Raw genomic sequence first — 23,417 nt, 5'->3', positions numbered from 1 at the left:
TGCTCCTCCTGGAAGAGCTGCCTTGCCCGAACGCTGCTTGCATTCTATCCAAATAAACACTCCGGAATTAGCCAATGGTCAGACTTGTTAGATAAAAGCACTTATCTGTTGCTGAATGCGGGGCCTGCAGTATTCGCAGGTGGGAAACGGCCCTGTGGGTCGCAGCCAGCTGGAGCCCTCCGAACACACGTCCTCTCATGTTCTCCAGCACAAGCAGTGGTTTTCGTGCGTGCGATATGTTGGGCGTTGTCCTGAAGGGTCCTGGAGGCTTGTGATCACACGAGCCTTCTGGGAAATGTAGTTTCCTGGTCCTTTTCACACCCCAGAACGCTCTTTGTCTACACCAAGTCCTTTCCTGCATACAATACAAAGGAGCGTCTTGAAATAAAGGTGTTTGTCTTTTAGACCTTTTTCTATGGCCACACAGTTGCATAACCCTGAAATTGTCCGCTTGGCGCTTCCCACTCATGCTTGCCACCTTTGAGTCCCTGACACTTCAATTAGGTTTGAAAAATGCCTATCTAATTCTAAATCTAAAGATAGGAGCAAGCTACAACCATCAAATATTAATAATGCAGTCCTATTCAAGTCTGTTAAAATAAAAGGGCCTATCCTTATAAACCTATTGCCAATCCTAACCTCTAAATACAAATAGTGTGGCAAACAGTGTTATGCCGAGAAAAGTTCAAGAAATGATATGTCAGGATGTTCAAGCCATTGGCGTTCCCCACGTTTTCAGCATGGGACAAGGCGACACACTCAAGCTTAGCATACTCTCTGGCTCCTCTAGCACGAGGATGCAGTTCAAAACCTCAGCATCAGGGCCTTCTGTGGCAAAGTCTCTTTGCCATTCAAAGTCTCTTATTTCAGAGGGGCTGATGCAACAAACATTAAAGTTCCTATCTTCTTAGGATTTTACATGTAGACAATTTCTCAGGTGATTCACTATTCACCTCAGGTCCCCCTCCACCAGGCTCAGACCCACTTTAACACAAAACATTCAATCAGTCTCCCTCTGCCGGGCTCGGACCAATTTATCTACACAAACTTTCTTTACTGTATCAACAATGAAGACTTTCGACTGTGCATGGGATTTTGCTTGACCCGTCGCAGGGCCACTTCGATTCACAAATCTTTTCACTCTTTAAACTTCTCTTATTTCACTTCTCAGCTAGATACCTTACGGAGACCTTCAAGTGAGCACACATGCAGTGCCGGACCACTCTGCCAAAGGTATTGTATCTTGGTTTCAAAGTTCAATCACTCCTCAGCAGTTCAACTTTACTTGCGTATTTTATCATTCACGTTTTAACAAAGTACGTTCCAGCACTTGCCATACAATATTCCTGCTTGCAACCTTACCTTGGTTTCAACACAGACCTTTCTTGTTTTGGTCTCCCCAACTCACCAGCTGTACTCATTTCACAGATGCTGCTTTGTTCTTGGAGACAAGGAAGGTATCACGACGGCTGGTTCTTCTCCCCACCTTGATTATTGATGCGGGAGGGCCCTGGGTATCTGACACACAATGCAGGATTCTTCAGCCTGGTTTCCTGGTCTTACAATTCCTAATCTCAAGGTTTCTTGAAAGTAATGGTTCCTTGTCGGAAAGGTCAAGGGAATTTCCCTCCCTGCGATACCATCCTGTTTTGCTGTCTTTCTGCTCTGGTTCAGCTGCTGTCTCGAAATTGTTGCTTACTCATGCGCTTTGCATCACTCAGAGTGTGCTCTCATGCCCTGCCTTTTATTCGCTTGGGGAAGCTTAATGGAAAAATCATGGGAAACTTGATAGGAATCAAGTTTTAATAATTAAACTCTTCTCTAGTCTCTGGTCCTAATAAATTATCAAATATATTGTTTAAATCTGACATAGATTCACATGCACTTTAATATTTCCCTGTCGTCAGGCTGGGAATCCTCAGTAAAAAAGAAAAGCAGTTTTGCTTTAGCCTGAAAACTGCATTTCCCTTCTAAACCAATCACCGTCCTTTGGGCCATACTGCCCCCCCACCCCTTGTCTGTCCAAGGGCCTGAGACCTGCAGCCACCATGAGTCCAGAAACTACTGGAGAGGCCTAATCTGCAGTCTGCAATGAGTGAAGAGGTGGATGAAGGAGGGCATCATGCCCAACAGTGACTTGATGGCTCGCTCTGTTGCAGACTTTGCCGACAGGCGTTGCATCTTCCCCAGGTTGACCGTCACCCTCTACTCCGAGGGGGGTTGCCAGGCAAGTGACCGTGTTGAGTCGGGCACCCAGAAAAAGAGCGTTCTGCGATGGCTCCACGTAGGACTTCGGATAATTGATGGTAAATCCAAGATCTGTCAGCAGAAGCATTGTCTCTGCTTTGTGCCTGTTTGTCAGTGCGTGAGCGGATGAGCCAATAATCCAGATAAGGGTAGACATGGATGCCCTTGAGACAAAGATGCACCGCCACCGGAGTCAAGCACTTCGTGGGGCTGATTTTAGGCCCAAGGGTAGCACCTTGAACGGATAGTGCTGTCCCTGGACCAAAAACCGCAGGAACATCCAATGCTTTTGGTGAATGGAGACGTGAAAGTAATCGTGTTCCAGACCCATCATCACCAGGAAGTCTCGTTCCTCCAGTTGGCTGAGCACGTGCAGCAACGTGACTATCTGGAACTTCTGGTACTTGTTGAGGCGTCATAAGTTTAGGATAGGCCGCCACCCTCCTTACTTCTTCTATACCAGAAAGTATCTGTAGTACACTCTGTCGCCCCCCTTCTTAACACGGTCTGATCCTCGTCCAGCAGCTGTGCCATGTGTAGTTCTCGATGAGCCACAGGAGGAATAGGAGTACGCCTGTGTTGAAACTCCAAGGTGTGTCCCTGAAGAAGAACGTCCAGCACCCATTTGTCCGTGGTGATGGTCTTCCACTCATTGACAAAACTCTCAAGTCAGCCGCCCACTTGGGTGCGCAAGTGGGGGCTCGGATCCACGGCTGGTTCAGGCATGCGTGTGCATTTGCATCCTGGCCTGCAGGCGAGTACGCTGCCCTCCGCTGCGTAGGCCTGCGAGCGCCCTCTGCAGGCCTCTTGAGTCATGAAGCACGAGGGCTGCCGATAAGGGCCATTATACCCCTTGGGAGGGCCTCTCAGACTTCTGCTGTTGCAATGTTCCCAGTGAGTATGCCGTCTCCGTCTTAATCGTCTGCAGAGACTCATATGGTCTTGACAAAAAGGTTGTACCCATCAAAGGGCATGTCTACCACCTTGGACTGGACATTAGCCCTGAAGTTGGTGGCTTTCAGCCACCCCCGATGCCAAAGGGACACCCTGTTGCCCAGCTGGGGAAACCCAGTACCTGCGATGCCCAAGGCTACCACGATGGTGTGGTCCGACGCTACCTCAGCCTCCTGATAAAGGGTCAGGGCCTCAACCTTCTTGTCTGCCGGCAGGAAGTCCAAAATAGGTCTGAGCTTATACCACAGCTCCCTTTCGTTGCTGGATAAGATGGCCAGAGCATTAGTGGCCTTGATGGTGGAGGCTGCAGTGTAAATGATGCGCTTGTCCATTGAATCCAGTTTCTTCCCCTCTTGGTCAGGGGGTGCCATTGCTGAAGGCGATGGATTCACTGAGCGCCTCCTGGCGGTGATAGAGACCACAGAGTCAGGAGAAGGCTGTGACCTCAAGCACCTGGGGGGCGAGTGGGGAACCCTGTACTTCTTTTTCAGCCTATCATGCTTGGAAGGAGAAGTACTCTGCGTTTTCATTAAGGCCAAACCTTCCTCCCAAACAACATCCAGCAGAGGAATGGACACGATCTTCCACTCGGGTCTCCCGGCGTTGGAAGAGGAACCCCTCCTTCATCTCCCCATGGCACCAAATTGAAGAGGGTAGAGGCCCTTGATATCATGGTGTGAAAGAAACCAACCTCATCTGGAGGGAAAGCACTAGTGGGCTCGACGGTACCTAGCGGCTCTCCGTCTGCTGGTACATAGTCATTGGACTCGTTGGTATGAGTCACCATAGTATCTGTATCTGTAAATGTGCCTGTGTGCAGGGGTTTCTCCACTGCAAGGGTCAAGGCCCGATGCAGAGGTAGTGGTGGTGTCAGTTGATGCCTTGGGCCAGTCGGTTCTTTTGACTTAAGCTTTGGCCTTGACAGGCTCCTGATCAGCGGCCTTGCAGGACTCCAGGCCAAAGCCGGCACAGGTGTAGCAGGCAGCCTTTGCTGTATCTCCGATACCAGCGTGTGCAGTGTCGTAATTATGTCCAACGACCTGTCTCTGGGCATCAGCTGAGGGGTGGAAGGAACAGCCGGCAACAGCTACAGGATGTAGTGCGTCCTTGGGCTAGATGGCGGACCAGGTTCATCCCATGGAGATCCCTCTATGGACACTGTCTCAAGGCCCTTTTGATCCTAGTAGTGGCCCTCAGGCAAGTTGTTGCCAGAGCTCGTGTAGCTGTGCACCAGCTCCCTTGATGCATCCTCTGGCATCGATTCCCCTCTGTCTTGGAGGGAGTTCTGCGGGCGGTAGTCGCCCACTGTCTTTCCCGGACTCCTTCGGGATTGCAGTGATAGGAACTGCCATCATCACCGGGGCGCCTGTGGATGTCGTTGGCGGCGCTGCTGCAGCAACCGTACGCTGTGGTGGCAAGGTCAGTCGTTGGATTGCTGTCCTGATCATAGAGACCACCTTCGTTGCTAGGCCACTTTTTGAGAAAGTCGTGATATAAACGAGATTGTGGTCATCAATGAAGTGGACGTCCTGGATGATGGAGCGGTCTTCAATGAAGTCGCTGTCTTGGTTACCGATGGTGTCGACGACAGGGGGACAAGAGGAGCCACAAGAGGACCTCTCCTTTGCAGGCTTGTCCGAAGAGGGCATACAAAGCTTCGTAGGCGTTAAGGACGTACTCTTGGAGGACTCGCACTTCACTGGCAGGCTCGCCATAGATGTAGACAATGGTGATTGTGTCCTTCCCAAACTAGAACCCGTGGCTGTGGTGAACCCAGTGGGATCCAAAGCATGGAGCTTAGCCTTCTTTTAGAGCACTAGGGATGGGGCATCCTCAAAGGACTGCAACCTCTTCTCCAAAATAGTTTGCTCATGGGACCGGCCAGTCCTGGATGAGGTATGACCGTGCCCAGAGGCAGCGTCAAAGGCCTTCCCTAACTTGAGCCACGCTGCTAACCTGCTGTACTAATTCTTTTTCATCTTCTTCGAAAAACCACAGCCAATATCGCATCCCTCCTCATAATGGTCTGGATTCAAGCAACACAAACATTTGTGATGCCGATCTTCGACATACACATTTCTCAGTCCACATTTCGGCGCATATCTTGAATAGACTCCTCTTCCCCTCTGACATGGTGGAAGCCGCGAAGTAGGCTCAAGCCTGGGCCTCTCCAAACTTCAAAGAGGAGATCTTCACCGACAATGGCTCCCCACTGCCAGTAGTCAGCCTACGGTCAAAAGACGGAACAAAATCGGTCAAAAAATACTATATTGTAATGAAAAAACTCAAAACCTCAAAATGGTGGAAGAGCAAGAAGAGAGGACTCCCAACACTGAAACGTGCGGTAAAAATCTGGAGATGGCCCCCAGGCAGGGAGCTTGGTGAGACAACTTTCATTGGATGGGGGTAGTATGACCCAAAGTACAGTGATTGGTTGAGACGGTATATGCAGTTTTCAGGCCAAAGTGAAACAGTGGAATAACGGCAATGAACACAATAAGGAAAGAAAAAAAGGCTGGGAGAGATATTTTTGAGATTTTATGATAATGTTTGTGATTTTGATTAAATCTTTTCTTTTTCCATTGTATGGCATTTTAGCATTGTCTCCATTTTATATCTTTGTTTTATAAAATGAAATATACAACATTTCACACACAAGAAAAAAGTGTACAAGGTTTTATGTAAACTAACAATACAACAATAAAAATAAAAAAAGAAACTGCTTTAACCGCCTGACGACGGGGGAATATTCATGAACATATGAATCCATGCCAGACGCCATGCTGGAGAAGGGAGTGGTTGCCTATTTTATTTGAGCAGATTTTAGTAACTTATACATTTCCTGAATCATGGAGGGTCGCAGACATAGTACCGATTTATAAAAAGAGCCCAAGGTGCGACCCAAAAAATTACCAACCGATATCTATATTGGACGCAAACGGTACACGGGCAGTGCAATCTGGTAGACTTCAAACATGGCAGGTAGGGTTTTGCAAGCATATGAACACTGCTGTAAATGGTGTAATGTTGAATGGTGTAGAAATGCTAGGTTGGTCTAGAAAATAGAAGTCTATTTTTATTTCCACTATTGACTTGTTTGCCGCCTTTGGCACGGTAGATAGAAAGCTACTTTAGGTGAAATTGTGAAAATGGGTCCTTCCCGAAGGTCGACTGCGACTAATAATTGGTCAACGTGAATGAACAGGAGTCCAGGTCATGTTAAATGCTGACGGGGGGCCTATCGAACAAAATTCCAATATCTAGGGGCATCTGACAGGTGCCTTCTTGCCCACTGTTTGTTTAATCTATAAATGTGTGACATCAAAGAACTTTTAATAACAGCGGAGCTAGACTCCCGAAAACTTGACAACTAGAAAAACATATGGATAAGTTATGCAGACAACTTATTATTTGACTACTCGGACATTGGATTAAACTGACTTAACTGCTTTTAATGATTTTGTTACTACCCACTCCCTTAAAATGATAAACATGTAAAGTCAAATAATTGTTGTATCAATGAGGTTGGACCAATACACTGGATAAAATGCACGATTACAAAACTGTAAAAAGTGTGGTATGTTAACCCTGTATGTATCTATTTATCTGAGTCGCAGAGCTAGGAGGTCCTTATTAAAGTTTCAATGGAATTTGTATTACACCAAGCAAATCATGAAAAGATATGGCTGGTGCTCAGCAGAATTTTTAGATACTGTCTCTATCCGTACTCCGTTGAATATCTTAAACACTTGTTAATCTGCCCGGCATTAGCCAGAAAACACACAAAGCACTTCAGAAAATGTAATTATGACCAAACAAATGCCAGTGTTTCTCTGGTATGAGTGTTTGGCTGGTAGGACTACATCAACGGTAATAGCTGTGGTAGGTTTCTTAAACTCTTTAGAACTGAACGACCGAGTTAATATTAACAGGTTATGATCTCCTTGTGTCTCACCTTCATGGATGAAAATTGAAGTGAGATGATTTTAAGCGTGTTCTCCCTTATTAAGCAGGGATGTGGAAAATGGTTAAGAATTTTGTAGAAGAACAAGTTACTTCTTACCTGGTAACGTTCTTTCGATGGGATGTTCCTCTGACGTATTCCTTATCTTGATAGATTTACTTCCAGCTTGCTGGCCTCGGAAATGTTTTTCAGTAGAGGGCGCTGCGCGTTGACGTCCCTCGAGATGGGTTCCCTCGACAGCCTCTGTATTGGCACCGACGTCATCATGCGTATAAATGGACTCGCGCAGCGTCCGTTGCTCAGTTCCGTTTTGAAGCTTAAGAGTAGCTGTGCATGAATTGGTTATTGACCTTGAAGGAGCATAAGCTGCACCCACAAGGGAAGATTTACTGAGGGGATGGATGGGAGGGGCGATAAGGAATACGTCGGAGGAACATCCCATCGAAAGAACGTTGCCAGGTAAGAAGTAACTTGTTCTTCAAAGGGATTGTGTCCTCCGACTTATTCCTTATCTTGATAGACTCCCATAGCAGTGGTGTGTAAACGGAGGTGGGAGTAAAATTGTCATATTCCCCTTTAAGAGTGAACAGAGTGTACCACAGCTTTGCCAAATCTAGTCTCTTGGCTAGAGGAGGAATCCAGATTGTAGAATTTTGTAAAGGTATGTGCGGACGACCATGTGGCAGCTGCACATATGTCTCAAATCGGTACCCCTCTTTGGAGGACCGAAGAGGCTGCGATACCCCTGGTTGAATGGGCCCTAAGATTTTGAGGGGGCTCTTTCCCTGCCAGTTTGGAACATTCTAGAATGGCTAAAATAATCCATCTGGAAATGGTCTGTTTTGTGATTGGGAATCCTAATTTGTGCCCTCTGTAACCTATGAACAATTGTTCTGCTTGCCTAATCCTAGCAAGTCTGCTGATATAAAAACTCAATTGTGCTTTTCTAAAAACGAAGCCTCGTCAGAAGCAGAAGCGGCTCTCCCTACCCGGCATTGCGAGGTTCCTGAAGGAGGCGGGGCCGCGGCGCACTCGTGACCTCGCTCACATGACTCACGTGACTCTGGGCAGCCTCATAGGACAGAGGCTGCCGCCCGCACAGTGAATTGTGGTTTTCTAAAAACGAAGCCTCGTCAGAAGCAGAAGTGGCTCTCCCTACCCGGCATTGCGAGGTTCCTGAAGGAGGCGGGGCCGCGGCGCACTCGTGACCTCGCTCACGTGACTCACGTGACTCTGGGCAGCCTCATAGGACAGAGGCTGCCGCCCGCACAGTGAATTGTGCTTTTCTAAAAACGAAGCCTCGTCAGAAGCAGAAGCGGCTCTCCCTACCCGGCATTGCGAGGTTCCTGAAGGAGGCGGGGCCGCGGCGCACTCGTGACCTCGCTCACGTGACTCTGTATTAAGGAATAGAGCCACCCTGACTAACCCTACCATCAGGCTACTACCCCATAATAGACACTTATAGTTCCGGGCAGGAGCTGCGAGCAAAAGGGGCTCCCTGCCGAAAACAATCCGCTGCAGACCCGCAGTCAAACCAAAATGGAGCCAGAGGTACGTCCCAAAATAACCTCAAAAGATGTCCAGGAAAAAAATACATCTCACTCGGGAGAAAAACTAACTCCGGAAAAGAAGAGGAGGAGAAAGTCTGATTCGGCTCCGATGGTGTCTCCATCTATCTTACAACTTCTGCAAACACCTTATTCAACCACCAAAATACCTGTAACTCCGGCTAAGACGAACATGCTAGCCCTATCGCAAGAGGGTGAAAAGATGCCCAAAACTGGCATTTCGATCACACCGGATTCACAAGGAGAACTGGGGGAGCTTTCTGTGCTCGCACAGTCTATGGCACCGTTTAGGATGGCTGGGGACTTGAGACCAGAGGAACAGTCCATCATGGCGCGAGCTTGCTTACCGGAGCACACGCCTGCCCCTAGTACTGTCCCCGCTCCAGGGCAGGTCCCAAGACCTCAAGAGGAGCTCGACTCTTCTGAAGCAAGAAACTCCAATGTCGATAACAATGCCCCATATCGGAGAGAGGCGATACCTAATGAAGGAATCAAAACAGTGAGAACGAACGAACCTGAAATAACTCAAACGCCCATACAGCAAAAACATACTGAAGGCAAAATACAAAGCCTCGTGAAGGAAGGCAAAACAGCGACAAACTTGCTAGCTGAAAGATTTAAAAAATAACCTCATCCCGAATGCGATATCGATTAAAGCAATGATTCATGATATTAGCGAGAATTCCAAGCAAACCCTGGCTAATAAACCAGCTAGACGTTCCAAAGACGCAAGAGAGAGTGAGATTGCTGCAGTCCCGGACAAAGACTCAGAATCGGATGAAGATGCGCTGGAGAGTGACAACCTTATAGAGGTGGACCCAGAAGATTCAGAAGACTCCAATAAATAAACAGACGGCGAACAACTGAAAACCGGCTCTGGTGTTAAAAGGAAAAAAAGAGGCAAACTAAATATTCTGGTTAAAAACAGGCCTCAAGGAGGGAAAAAATCCACAAACTCAAGAACAACAAAAAACACCATGCAAAGTGAACAAAACATAAAAAAATTAAATAAAAAAGGACTGCCAAACCCTCTGCTATCTCGACCATTAAAATATTTCTTTACACAGCAGCATAAAAGAAAACAGAGCATTGACACCGAAGTGTCTGACGCAGAGATGTTGGAAATAGCAACCCAAACCGAGCCCGCACAAAAACAGAGAAGAACAGAACCGTCTGAAATGGAAAGAGACAAACAACCTCAAACAAATGGTCTTTTGCAGTAAAAAGCCTCGCTACTTACCAACGATGGACGGTCGTATATTGATAAAACAAAAGGCCTTGAGATCCCCTCTCCGGATGCCCCGAGCAGTCATAATCTTCCGGGTACCAGGACTGATATTTCCCAGGTCCAAAGCATGCTAAATGGACCCCCACAAACTATACAGGAGATCCTCGTTTCAGACAATGACCAGGAAGAAGAGGAGCCAAGAGTGGCTAAATCAAATTGGGAATCAACCCGACCAATTTTGAATCACCATGACAAAGATGATCGTCTAGCATGGACAAAGCCCCATCTGCCGAGCAGATTATCCTCTGTTCCACCCTTATCCTCGACGAAATTTGGATCATCGACAATCCCAATAGACAGACAGAACTCCAAGAAAATTAGGAGAAGGAACAGATTCCAACTCATCTACATTCCTGAGAAAACCGGACAAAACTCTAACCTCCCCGAAAAAGAGACGACTTAGTGAAATTGCTGCAGCGCTACAAAACGAATCTCCCAATAAGAAACCGGAAATGATTGCCATAATGTCGGCTATGACTATTGTTTTGGCGCCCTTCTGCAAGTTATATGAAACAATCAAAGACAATGTCCAAGACAATACAGCAATCCTCTCCAACTTAATGGCGAAACTGGTCCAGATGGACTCTACCATATCAACTAATGCGGAAAAATCGTTCAACCAGAAATTGCGATATGAAAGGAAAATTGAAGTATTGGAAACAAAAAATTGAGAGCATGGAAAAACCGACAGATGATGTACAGAAACTGCCAAATCAGAAAACAGTGTGGGAAACTAAAATAGAAACACTGGAAAAAAAGATCGAGAGTTTGGAATCCTTGAATAAAAGGTCCACAACAAAATCAATGTCCATCGAAAACGGTAGACAGGAATCTACGACTCAGGTAAATGAAAAAAACAAAACCGTGCTATGTTTGATGCACGATAATCTAGAAGGAAGGCCCTTGGTCATAGCACAAAAAACGCAATACCCGATAATTGACTTGATGGAAAAGAAAACTAATCTAAAGAAGGTTTCCAAAACATCTGCCGAAGATGTTAAGAGGGGATGTGGCCTGGGCAAATCAGTACGCAACGAAAATCCACAAGTTCCACGTCCTAAACCGGAGAAACCTGGACTCCTAAGATCGCCAAGAACAACAGAAGAATTTCTAGGAAGCTCCGACCTAGTGAATATGTCAACACACTCAGAAACAGGGCAACTGGACTTAAGTGAAGCCATCACAGAAGTGAGGGAGATAAAATCCCCGGATCAAGTGGAAATGCCCTCAGTGAAGTGCAAAAGGTACAGCAATGGATCAAGCCAAAATGACAATGCAGCTGCAAATTTGTCAGCCACACAGGCACCAACCGCCCAGACAATCGCGGAAGATAGGAAGAGGCGGACGTATGAGTCTACCATAAGAAGAACTCCTCCCAATCCACGATCTTCGCGTGAAAGAGGAGACGCTTCAAGGAGCCCACGAAAACACCACCCAGGAAAAAGTAATTTGGAAAGTCGAAAGGATCCCAATGATGAAATTCGAGTCTTCAAGTTGGAACAAAAGAAAGTGGAGAAAAATGTCTTCATTTTAAATAGACCAACAATACTCAAAATAACAAAGACAATGAAAACCTTGAGAAAGATCAGAACAGATGACTTGGTGCTTGTAGAACCGTATCATAGAGAAAAAAAGGCGAAAGCATTTCTTCACCTGAAAACAGACGTCATCAAATACATTGACAAAGCAGTCCATGATGAATTCGACCAATTAGGCTTCTCCCTGATGGAATACAAAAGGAATACGAGGACCCAACCCTCCGAATACGGAAAGACAGAAACATCAAAACGTCAATATCACTATAGATCTAGAACAGAGGATCTATACCATCAATCCCGAGGATATAAGACCCATGAAAGGCAGGAGACATACAGACGCCTGGCCTATCAAGGTCGAGGAGATAAAGACCCCGTTGATAGATTGGACAACGCGTACACAAATGAAAAATGCAATCAACGTACCAATGTCCTGCCCGATGGGACAGGGAACCACACAAGAAACAACAAAGAAGAACAGATGGGCTACAGGTCTCGCACCGGATCTCATCGTGAACGCCCAGAGATCTTAATGAATAGACGCGATAGGCATCAGGAACAAACGAAAGATATAAGTCAACCGAAAGGTCCCTGGAAATGGCTTATGTCAAACTGGTCGAAAAAAGATGACAAATAGCAACGACCAGGGTTAGCTTGCCGCAAGGATTCCATCTCTAACACCATTGATAAAAGCAGCGAGCTACCCGACAAGAAATCCTACACCCTGGGCTCATGGAACACGAGAGGCCATAGTCATCTCACTATACCAGGAGATGTCGATCTCGGCTCATATGACATTCTATGCCTTCAAGAGACCTGACTCGTTCACCAACCAGTTCTGGATGGTTTTACTGTCCTGCTCTCCCCTGCAGTCAAAGGCCTACTAGGCAGACCATCATCGGGTCTGCTTACTGCAATAAAAACAGGCACGGGACTGATTGAACCGAAAAAATGGAAACAGGCCTATGAAATGCTAATCATCGTGACTTCGCAAATTCAGGAAAAGGCAATAATGAAAAATGGCGTTCCGAACACAGTGGCTATACTTAATTGTTACTGGAACCCCCAGCGAATATCGACCAAAACCTTCTGTGATAACATCTCGGAAACCATTGACCAGCTGTACACGGAATTTGAAAAAATTGAACTTATCATATGTGGCGACCTAAATGCTAAGTGCACTGAGCCGTTCTGTGAAAACAAAGGTCGTTGCCCACAGTGGGGAGGTGTAGAGTCCTCCATCAAAAGAGGAAAAGCCTGGAATGAAGTAATCTGCAAAAGAAATGTGCAAAATGTTGCATCATTATTCCCTAATGAAACGAACAGTCCAACATGGGAACGCAACGGGTCCAAAGCAACTTTGGACTATATTTTCATCTCTAATGGTCTTACTCTCGACTGTCAAGCTTTAGGGTCCAAACCACGACCCAAAGCGACCACAATCTACTCAGTTGCACTTGGCATACTTCTACCATGATATCAAAAACGTACGACTGGAAGCTTGAGATAAATTCACAACAGACTCGGCTAAGGTTAACCGAAGAAGACATTGGAAAAATTTCCCAAGCCTGGGAAAAGAGAACAAGAGATGATATGAAGAACGAAAGGAAAGAAAGACCAAACAACCTGCCTCTACTCCTAACCTTCCAGATGAAGGCCCCCAGGAATTCGAAGAAGCCCCTGGAAACCCAACATACGTACGACAAGATGGTGGTGGAAAAAAGAAAAGCTGGGCGTCGTCTCCTGAGAATTGCTAAGAAATCAAACAGTGAGCCTGATTGGGAAAACTGGCGCATGGAAATTAAAACCTACAAGAATTGGCGAAAACAATATCGAGCCATACAATATCAAAATGACACCGAAGCTATGATGCAAAATCTACAAACTAAAAAATCAAGCAAATTCTGGAAGCTGATCAAGGAGACAAATGGTACCCAGCTGGCTTTTATGTCCAATGCAGTAGCAGAAGAAACATGGGTTCAATATTTCACTGAAGAATTTTTGGGTCCCACCATCGATCCTCAATTGTCGAAGCAGAATCCGTTATCAGTGTGGGTGGATCTGTCCAATACTACAGACATCGAAGCAGCCATACGAAACTTGAAAAGATCAAGAGCACCAGGTCCCGATGGACTAACCAATACAGATTTAAAAATGTATCCCGAAAAGTGGGCAAAAACAACAAGTAAAATCTTCTTGGAATGTGGCAGAACGAATATGATCCCCGAATCATGGCAAAAAGCGGTGATTGTCCCAATTTATAAAAAGGGACCGAGACAAGAACCTATGAGCTACAGACCCATTGCTCTCCTGGACATTCTTGGCAAACTCTATTCAGCCCGTCTTCTGGTGCACTTTCGAACATGGTTAAAAGACAGCCCAGCGAATGACCTACTTCAAACAGGTTTTCAAAAAAACAGCTGTACTACCATCAATCTCATAATCCTAAACATCTTGAAGGCTAAAGTCAAAGAGGGGGGGCCAAAGGACTATCTAGCCTTTGTCGATCTCTCAAAGGCGTTCGATAAAATCGATAGACAAAGGCTATGGAGAAAGTTGCAAGTTTGGAAATGCCCCATTAAAATACTGGAACCGATAAAAGCACTCCATTCAAACACAAAGATCAGAATTAAACTCAACCACCAAGGCGCGCTCTCCAAGGAGATCAATGTCAACCGATGAGTAAAACAGGGTTGCCCCTTGGCCCCCGTACTGCTCACAGCCTTCCTGGGAGACTACCAACACTCCGAAGAACAAATCCGCTCTTTTCCCCCCCAAAAATCGGGAAAATGGTGATTCCTCGATTACTGTATGCGGATGACATTATTGTGATCGACTAGACGAAGGTCGGCTTACAAAGAAAACTAGCCAACTTGGAGTCCTATATATCTGAAAACAATCTCGAACTCAATAAATCGAAAACAAAGGTTATGGTTTTGGAGAAAGTCCCTACCAAAAACACAAAGAATCTAAAGATCTACCTGGAGAAAACCGAAATCGAAATTGTAACCAGCTTTAAATATCTAGGGCTACAAATTGATAGCTCTGGAGTCGAAACGAGTCTTGTTAATCAAATATGGGAAAAGGTTAACAACCCAAACAAGAGCAGTGGATCGCAAATACGGCAAATTTTCCCTCATTCCAGCAATAACTTTCTACAATACTAAAGTAATTCCGGTTTTGATCTATGGAACGGAATCCGCCTTATATCTCAAACGTAATATCTGGAGCAAAATTGAAGGACAGCTCTGGAAATCAGTACTAGGTCTCCCCCATGTCGGCGATAAGGAGGGAGCTGGGGCTCATATCTTTGGCATCAAAGGTCGATCAGAGTGCCTTACGTCTCTATAGACGAATTATCATGTCAGACACCCTTCCTATCTACAACATCGTACGGGAAGAAATTGATGCATGCAAATGTGAAGCCTTGAATAAATGGGTCAAAGCCAGAAAAGATGACTTGAAAAACATCGAATGCACTGAGAAAGAGCTGAAAGAAAATCCAGAAAGAATCCAAAAAAAAATGGAACAATATGATTGGATCCTGACAATAGAACAAGCAACGGAGAACAAACTTTTGAAGCATCTCCCGCCTACCTTCAACAAAGGAAAAAAACCTTTGCAATACTGCGCTAAGTTCCCCAACAAGAATCTGAGAAATAGTGTTATGAGAGCAAGACTCAATCTGCTCCCTACTAGAGAGATTATAACAATCAGAAGATCGGGTCCCGAGAAAAGCTGTCGCTTATGTAAGAATGAGCAAACGCTCGAGACTCTAAAGCACTTACTGATAGACTGCCCAAACACGATTTAAAGCAGAAAGCTATACCTCCCCTCTTTGGCTGAAGACTTGTGGATCTTCAAAACGGATGATCTGTGGTACAGATTAATCTACGGCGAAAATAGACGATGGTCCCAAGCTCTGACAAAACTGATAGAACTAGTGTTCGCACAGATAAACAACATTCGGCGAGAGGGCGATAACATTATGAATTCAGAAGCACACTAGCTCGGACTACCCTTCCTTTGCCTTTTGGAACTAAGGTTCCCGCCCTTGACGGAGGCCTGGCCAGCCCCGACTGGGGAGGTATTTATGTATTTATTTGTTAGCTCGACGCCGGAGCCGCAAAGGTTTTGACAAAACTTAGTTTTTACTGAGTAAAGTTAAAAAAAATAAATAAATAATAATAACTCAAGGCTCGCCTTGGATCCAGCCTATGTAGCCTCTCTTCCTCTTTCCCTGGGTGGGGAGGAGGGTAGAATGAGGGTAAGGGTATCTTCTGAGTGATGTGGAATTCAGAAACCACCTTTGGGAGGAAATTAGGCTTCACTTGCAGGACAACTTTGTCTTTGTGAAAAATTGTATGAGGGGGTTTACAAGATAGGGCTTGTAATTTGCTCACCCTCCTGGCAGATGTCATAGCCACTAATAAGACAGTTTTAAGGGTGAGAAATCTTAACAAACAAGAGTGGAGTGGTTTAAAAGGAGTACCCATCAGGAAATTTAAGACTAAATTTAAGTCCCATAGGGGAACTTGGAACGGTCTCGGGGATAGACATTAGTTAACCCCTTCAGAAATTGTATTACTAAGGGTAATTTGAAATACGATGGCTCCTCTGCAGTGCGCTTGAAGATCGATAACGCGCGAGGTAGCCCTTGATCGTACCAACTTGAAGACCTGAATTCGCCAAATAAAGTAGAAAGGATAACACCATTGGTGTACCACATGAAAAGGGTTCAATATTCTTTTCTCTACACAAGCTGCAAAATGTATTCCAACGGCAGCAGTATAAAGTCTTTGCTGCTGGCCTTCTGGCTGAAAGCAACACCTCCATGACATCATCTGGGAGGTCCCAATCCTTGTATCTCAACCTTTCAGAAACCAAGCGTGAAGGTTGAGGGTTCTGATGTCTGGATGGAGAACCTGACCTCCCTTCTGTGAGAGAAGATCCTCCCTGTGTGGAAGACGAATCGGAGGGCAGATGGACATGTCCAGAAGGTCCGGGTACCACGTTCTCCTGGCCCAGTCTGGGGCAATTAGGATCATAGTCTTCTTGAATCTTCTCAACCTCCTGATCATCTGAGGAATGACAGTGACTGGAGGAAATGCGTACAGAAGCGGAAACTCCCAGTCTACTACGAACGCGTCCCCTAGAGCTCCTCTCGGGGGAAATTCCCTTGAACAAAACTGATCGCACTTCCTGTTGATACTGGTGGCGAACAGATCCACTTGAGGGGTTCCCCAAAGGGCGAAGATCTCTTGAAGGACTTCCTGAGCTATCTCCCACTCGCGAGAGACTGTGCTCTGCCTGCTCAGAGCGTCCGCTGTCAAGTTCTTCTATCCGGCAAAGTGTAACGCTCACCTGACTCCCACGGAGACGCTGACCAGGTCTGGACTGCTGCGGCCTCTTCTAAGGTGTTGCGCAGAACTCGGAAGACCGACTGGACAGGACCCCCAAATTTCACTTGTCTGACTCGCAGGAGAATCCTTCTGCAGATGGAGAAAGGGGATTAACTACCTGCGGAGTAGCGCGTCGGCCTCCCACTTCCCTCCTTCACTCTCCTCAGACCACCTCCGAAATTCCCCGTTAACTCTCACCTTAAGGTTTGAAAGGACGAGCTCTCCATCCTGCTTCTGGTGCAGGGTTGCGATTATATCCAGTTACTTCACTGGTGTTCGGATTGGTGAGGATCCAAGCTTACTTGACTTTCCTGGCAAGGTGCCGTAAGTATACTGTTGTAAAAGTTCAAGAGTTGGCCTCCTTTTCTATTTGCCTTTATATTCAGTAGTCCGTCTCTTATCCCTTTTATCACAGGTGCTGAGTGAAGATTTTGCGTAGAGGAAACAATTCGCCGAAGGTAAACTCAGGTGAGTTTATGATGGGTGGTTCCTTTAATGTCCTTATATTCACCCACTAATGCGTGTGTCTCTTTTCCCCATAGGGGCTAGGGTACGGTACTGCCGAAGAAGCGGCGCCGACCCGAGATGAGGAAAGATTCTCCCAACAATAATCAGGTAAGTCTTATGGCGAACATCTGGCTTTCCTCAATATGTTCCTTTTGCTCACCTTTTGTTCTTCTCTTCCCCCTTAGGCGCAGGTATGCGGCGGATCGTGCAGATGGTCGCTAAGGAGCACGGAGATGCCTCGTGAACAGGTGAGTGGAACGCGGCGCTGCAGCGAGCAACGCGATGCGTCTTTAAAATAAATGTCTTTCCTTAGGATCGCCGGCGTGATGACTCCGGGTAGAAGCAGGTAATGTTCTTCTCTTCACCTTTTCCCTTCTCTTCTTTCCTTTCAGGTGTTCCAGGATGGAGGCGGGCGTGGCTGGAGTCAGGATGCAGGAGCAGACAAGGTGAGCGTCCAGCTGCTAGGTGCAGAACAACGCGAAGCGTGAGCTGCTGTCTGGGCGTGGCTTAAATAGCCCCCAAAGTAGTTCCAGGTACGTATTCTTGCCCGGCCACGCCCGAGTGGCAAAATAGTCCCACAGGAAAAATAGTCCCTTTCAGGCCACAAAGAGGTCTGGATCTGGCAGCACGGTCTGCATCAGGTAAGTTCACATAAACACTCCCTTTATGAGCCTGGCGCCTATGGCGCCAGGACTGAGGTCCAAAATGAGCCTGGCGCCAAAGGCCAAAGGCGCCAGGACAGTGTCCAAAGGGCCCCTACTAGGGGTTGCTGGCCTTTTCCCTGGGAACATGATGTCTGCTTCTGGGGACGCTGGTCCTGGACTGGTTCTCCGGGAGTAGGCATCATGACAGCACTCCCCCCCCCCTCCCCCCCAAGGCCCCTCCCAGGATTGTTCTCTCCGGGGGTTTCGGTTTGTTTGGGAAATTCCGGTGGAATTTATTTATTAACCGAGGTGCATGTACATGGTCACTAGGTTCCCAAGACCTTTCCTGAGGCCCGTATCCTTTCCAATCTATTAGATAGAAAAGTTTTGACTTTGACACCTTGAAATCTAAAATGTTCTTCACCTCGAATTCAGGTTCTCCATTTATTTGGATAGGTTCTGGTGGCTTGATTAATCGGGTTCCAGGTTGTACTGGTTTCAAAAGTGATACATGAAAAACAGGGTGAATCCGCATATTAGCTGGTAGGTCGAGTTTGACGGCCACCGGGTTGATTATGGCCGTAATTGAGTAAGGCCCCAAATATTTTGGGTTAAAAGTTCGAGGTCCTTTGAGCGATAAGTGTCTGGTAGCCAGCCATACCTGGTCTCCTATTTGGTATAGAGGTGCCTCACTTCGATGGATATCAGCATTCTTCTTGTATTTTCTCTTGGCTTGCTGTAAATGTGTAGTTGCTTCTTTGAAAGCTTGAGTTATTGTAGAATGCAGATGGTCTACTGCGGGCATTTCGAGGCTTTGAGGCGAGTCAAGATCTGAGGTTTGAGGGTGATGCCCATATAAGGTATAAAAGGACTTTGCCCAGTTCCAGAATGTACCGAATTATTGTATGCATATTCGGCAATCCAAAGAATATCCTTCCAATTACTTTCAGATTGATGCAACATACACCGTAAATATTGTTCAAGGGTCTGGTTAGTCCTCTCTGTTTGACCATCGGTCTGAGGGTGGTGGCTGGTTGATAATCTTACGTCGATTTGTGCCAGCTGACAACACTTTCTCCAAAAATGGGAAATTAATTGGCTTCCCCGGTCAGAGACTAGTATGGACGGGAATCCATGTAAACGAACGATATTTTGAAGGAATTCCTTGGCTAGGAAAGAAGCTGAAGGTAAACCTTTTAATGGAATGAAGTTGGCCATTTTGGAAAATAAATCCACAATAACAAGAATAGTGTTATATCCATAACAAGGAGGCAGGTCCGTAATAAAATCCAGTGACAAGGTGTGCCAAGGTGCCGGTGGAAGGGTTGAAGTAGGCCGGCTGGTCTTTTTTTTTTTAACCTTTATTTTGGGCACAAACACCACAGGACATCACAAAGGATTTAATGTCCTTTCGCCTAGAGGGCCACCATAACTGTTGTTTAACCTTTTCTTCCGTCTTGGCAATACCTGGGTGCCCCTCTATTAGAGTATCATGATAACGAGAAATAACCAGTTCTTGTCATTCTGTGTGTGGTAGAAATAAGCGCCCTTGGAAGTAAGGTAGATCATCATTGACAGTAAAGTAAGACCCCTTTTGAATCCAATCCTGCAAGGCTGTAGGGTCCAGGAGTTGTTTAACTCTAGCTTGAATGTCTTCCAGTGTTTGTAAAGAGGTCATGCCCAGAATTCTTTGTTCGGGAATTATCAGTACAGGTTCTGAGTTTGTATCTGTTTCTCCCATTCCTATTCGGGATAGAGCGTCCGCTTTGCCATTCTTGCTGCCAGGACGGTAGGTAATTACAAAATCGAATTCAGCAAAAAACAAAGCCCATCGGAGCTGACGTGATGATTGAGCTTTGGCAGTTTTCAAATATTGTAAGTTCCGGTGGTCAGTGATCACCGTGATGGCATGTCTAGCGCCAAGAAGATAATGCCTCCAAGCCTTAAAAGCGGACTTAATGGCTAATAACTCTTTGTCAGTGATTGCATAATTGACCTCAGGTGCCGAGAATTTTCTGGACCAAAATGCTACGGGGTGCAGTTGGTTAGTTTCGTGATCTCTTTGAGACAGGACAGCTCCCATGGCTAGCTGGATGCGTCGGTTTCGACTATGTATGGGAGATCTGGACGCGGGTGTTTCAATACAGGCGCGGAGGTAAATTTAGCTTTTAATTCCTGAAAGGCCTGTTCGGCTTCCTCAGACCATTCGAAGCGTTTATTTTTCCTCAAGAGTGCAGTGATGGGTTGTACAATACGTGAAAATTCCAGGATAAATCTGCGATAGAAATTGGCGAAGCCAAGCATGCTTTGATATGATATGATATGATATGATAAGGCATTTGTAACGCGCCTATACACAAGTGTTTCAAGGTGCGACGAGGCAGGGGGGGGAACAAGGGGAGACAGACAACGATCTTACTAGGCCAGGTGTCATTCAGATCGCGCAAGTGCAAGGGTAGAGGGGAAGGGAAAAGTGCATGGGGAAAGGGAGAGGGGAAAGTGCAGTACAGGGTTATACGCATACATCATACAGGATAAATAACAAGGGCCAGCTGTTGGCAAGTGCGAGGTAAGTGCAGACAAGTGCTGGGAAGGGGGGCTGTATGGATACAGACACAGTCCCGTAGTGCAGGGGTTGCCGTGGAGGCAGTGCAGGGGAGAGTGGCTGGGCCGAGAACGGTGAATGGCCCAGTTGCAGATTCAGTGCAGTTTCAGTAGTATTAGCAGGGGAGAGGGGGAGAGAAAGCGGAGGCAAAGAGGAAGGTTTTCAGGTGCTTCCGGAACCGGAGGTGGTTCTCCTCAAGTTTCAGGGAGGTAGGAAGGCTGTTCCAGAGGGAGACCCCTGCAGTGGAAAGAGATCTGCCCCCAACTCGTTGTTTGGAGAAGCGGCTGACCCTGAGGGAGTTGGAGGCGGATGAGCGAAGAGCTCGAGAAGGAAGATATTTAGGAAGAGAGAGTTGAAGGTATTTTGGCCCAAGGCCCCAGACGGCCTTGTGGACAATGCAGAGGGTTTTGAACTTGATCCTCGCAGTCACTGGGAGCCAGTGTAGTGATTTCAGTCCTGGAGAGATACGGTCCCTGGGCTTGAGGCCAAGGATAAGTCTTGCAGTCCAGTTCTGGATGAGTTGCAAAGGGCGGAGAGTAGAGGCGGGCAGATTAAGATAGAGGCTGTTACAGTAGTCCAGCTTAGAGAGAACCAGGGCTCTAGAGACAGTGAGCTTCTGGGGGAAGGAGAGGAAAGGAAGGATACCTCTGAGGAGGTGTAGCTGGTAGTGTGACTTCTTAGATACGTCGGATATGTGAGGAGAGAAGGAGAGTGTGGAGTCGAAGATGACCCCAAGGTTTTTTGCCTTGCAGGTAGGAGTAGGAAGAGGGCCCAGAGAGGCCGGCCAGAGAGCAGCAGGGAAGGAGGGAGTGGGAGTGCCGATGAGTAGAATCTCAGTCTTACTGGCATTAAGGCAGAGGTCGTTGGCGGCACACCATTCCTGGATAGCAGAAAGACAGTCAGAGATGATAGCCTTTCACAGAGCTAGGCGATGCCCATTTGAGGATGGCATCCACTTTTCGCGAGTCCATTCGGACTCCTTTAGGTGTCAGGATGAAACCAAGAAACTCGACTTCTGTGGTATGGAAAACACACTTTTCAAGTTTTGCAAACAGTTTGTGTTGGCGCAATTTCTCAAGAACTGCCCTGGCGTGCTTTTTGTGATCAGATTCCGAAGAGGAGTACACAAGAATGTCATCGATATATACGACAACACAAACATCGATGAGTTCCCGAAGGACATAGTTCATGAAGTTTTGGAAGGCAGCAGGTGCTTTGCACAATCCGAAAGGCATCACCTGGTACTCGAATAGTCCATATTTGGTGCGGAAGGCAGTTTTCCATTCGTCGCCTTTCTTTACTCGCACCAGATGGTAAGCCCCCCGGAGATCTAACTTGGTGTATATGCAGGCATCCTTCACTTGGTCAAGAAGTTCAGGGATCAGAGGCAAAGGGTAATGGTTTTTAACAGTTATCTGGTTCAATGCGCGGTTGTCGATACAAGTTCTGAGATCGCCTTCTTTTTTTGGCACGAAGAACAAAGCCGAGGATGCAGGAGACTTTGACGGGCGAATGAAACCATTGGCTAGGTACTGATCTAAATATTGTCGCAAATGAAGATTCTCGGGTTCAGTAAGAGCATATATCCTGCTACAAAGGGGTTGTGCACCGGGCATCAGATCCATTTGGCAATCGTACGACCTGTGAGGGGGTAACGTGTTGGCCTGTTCCTTTTGGAAGACGTCTTGAAATTCTTGGTATTCCGGCGGTATTTGCAAGGTGGCAGGGGTTACTGTAGACAGGCCTATATTTGGATTTCCTGGATAACAGGTGTGTGCACAATCCGGAAAGGTTATCCTCTTCGCTCGCCAGTCAATTCGAGGATTATGTGTTTCTAACCAAGGGATTCCTAGAATTACCTGAAACTGTGGAGCCTTGATTACGTCAAACACAACAGCCTCCCGATGCCCGTCCTGACCCACTAGTGTCACCTCTGCAGTGGAATGTGTTACCGGCCCAGAGGCGATTTCGGTTCCATCTACTGTGGTGATGACCTCTTTACTGGTTTTAGGACGAAGAGGGAGGTTGATCCTGGAAGCCAATTCACGATCCACATAGTTTCCTATAGCCCCACTATCGATGTATGCCTTAATTGCACGCAACCGCCCAGGCTGTTTCGGATCTACGAGGACCATTGGCATGATGAAGTGCGAGGTCTGAGAGTTAGTTTTCAGGCTCGGCAAGCGGACCCCTACGCTTGTCGGGCGTGGTTTCCCGAATCAGGTTCCATATGGTTCTTATCCGCGGCTCCTACCGCCTTCTTCGGCGGTTTTACTGGGCAATCTCGTAAAAAGTGTCCAGAAGCCCCACAATAAAGACATAATCGCATCTGCCATCTTCTTTCACGTTCTTTTTGAGTTAAAGGTCCTTTAACCCCTCCAATTTGCATAGGTTCAGAAACATCGGCACCCTTGGGGTTAACGTGAGTCTTGACCAACACCGTGTCTCAAACTTGGACCGATCTGCCTTTCTGTTTTGAAGCCTGTGATCTAATAGGACCACTAAGTCTATATATTCCATGCAGTCTTGGGGTGGATTTACAACTTGGGCCAGGACATCCTTAAGTTCTTCACGTAGACCTCGATGAAATAACGTGATTCTTTTATCCTCTGGCCACCCAGTCTCCACAGCCAACTAATTGAAGGTTGCGATATAGGCTAAGAGATCCTGGTTACCGTGTCGTAGGGACAGAAGTTCGTTGTC

Source organism: Ambystoma mexicanum, chromosome 1q (assembly GCF_040938575.1).
Source record: "Ambystoma mexicanum isolate Mex_15411 chromosome 1q, UKY_AmexF1_1, whole genome shotgun sequence".
Classification (NCBI taxonomy): Eukaryota; Metazoa; Chordata; class Amphibia; order Caudata; family Ambystomatidae; genus Ambystoma; species Ambystoma mexicanum.
The sequence above is the reverse complement of the archived record's forward strand: the minus strand, read 5'-3'. Positions refer to the sequence as shown.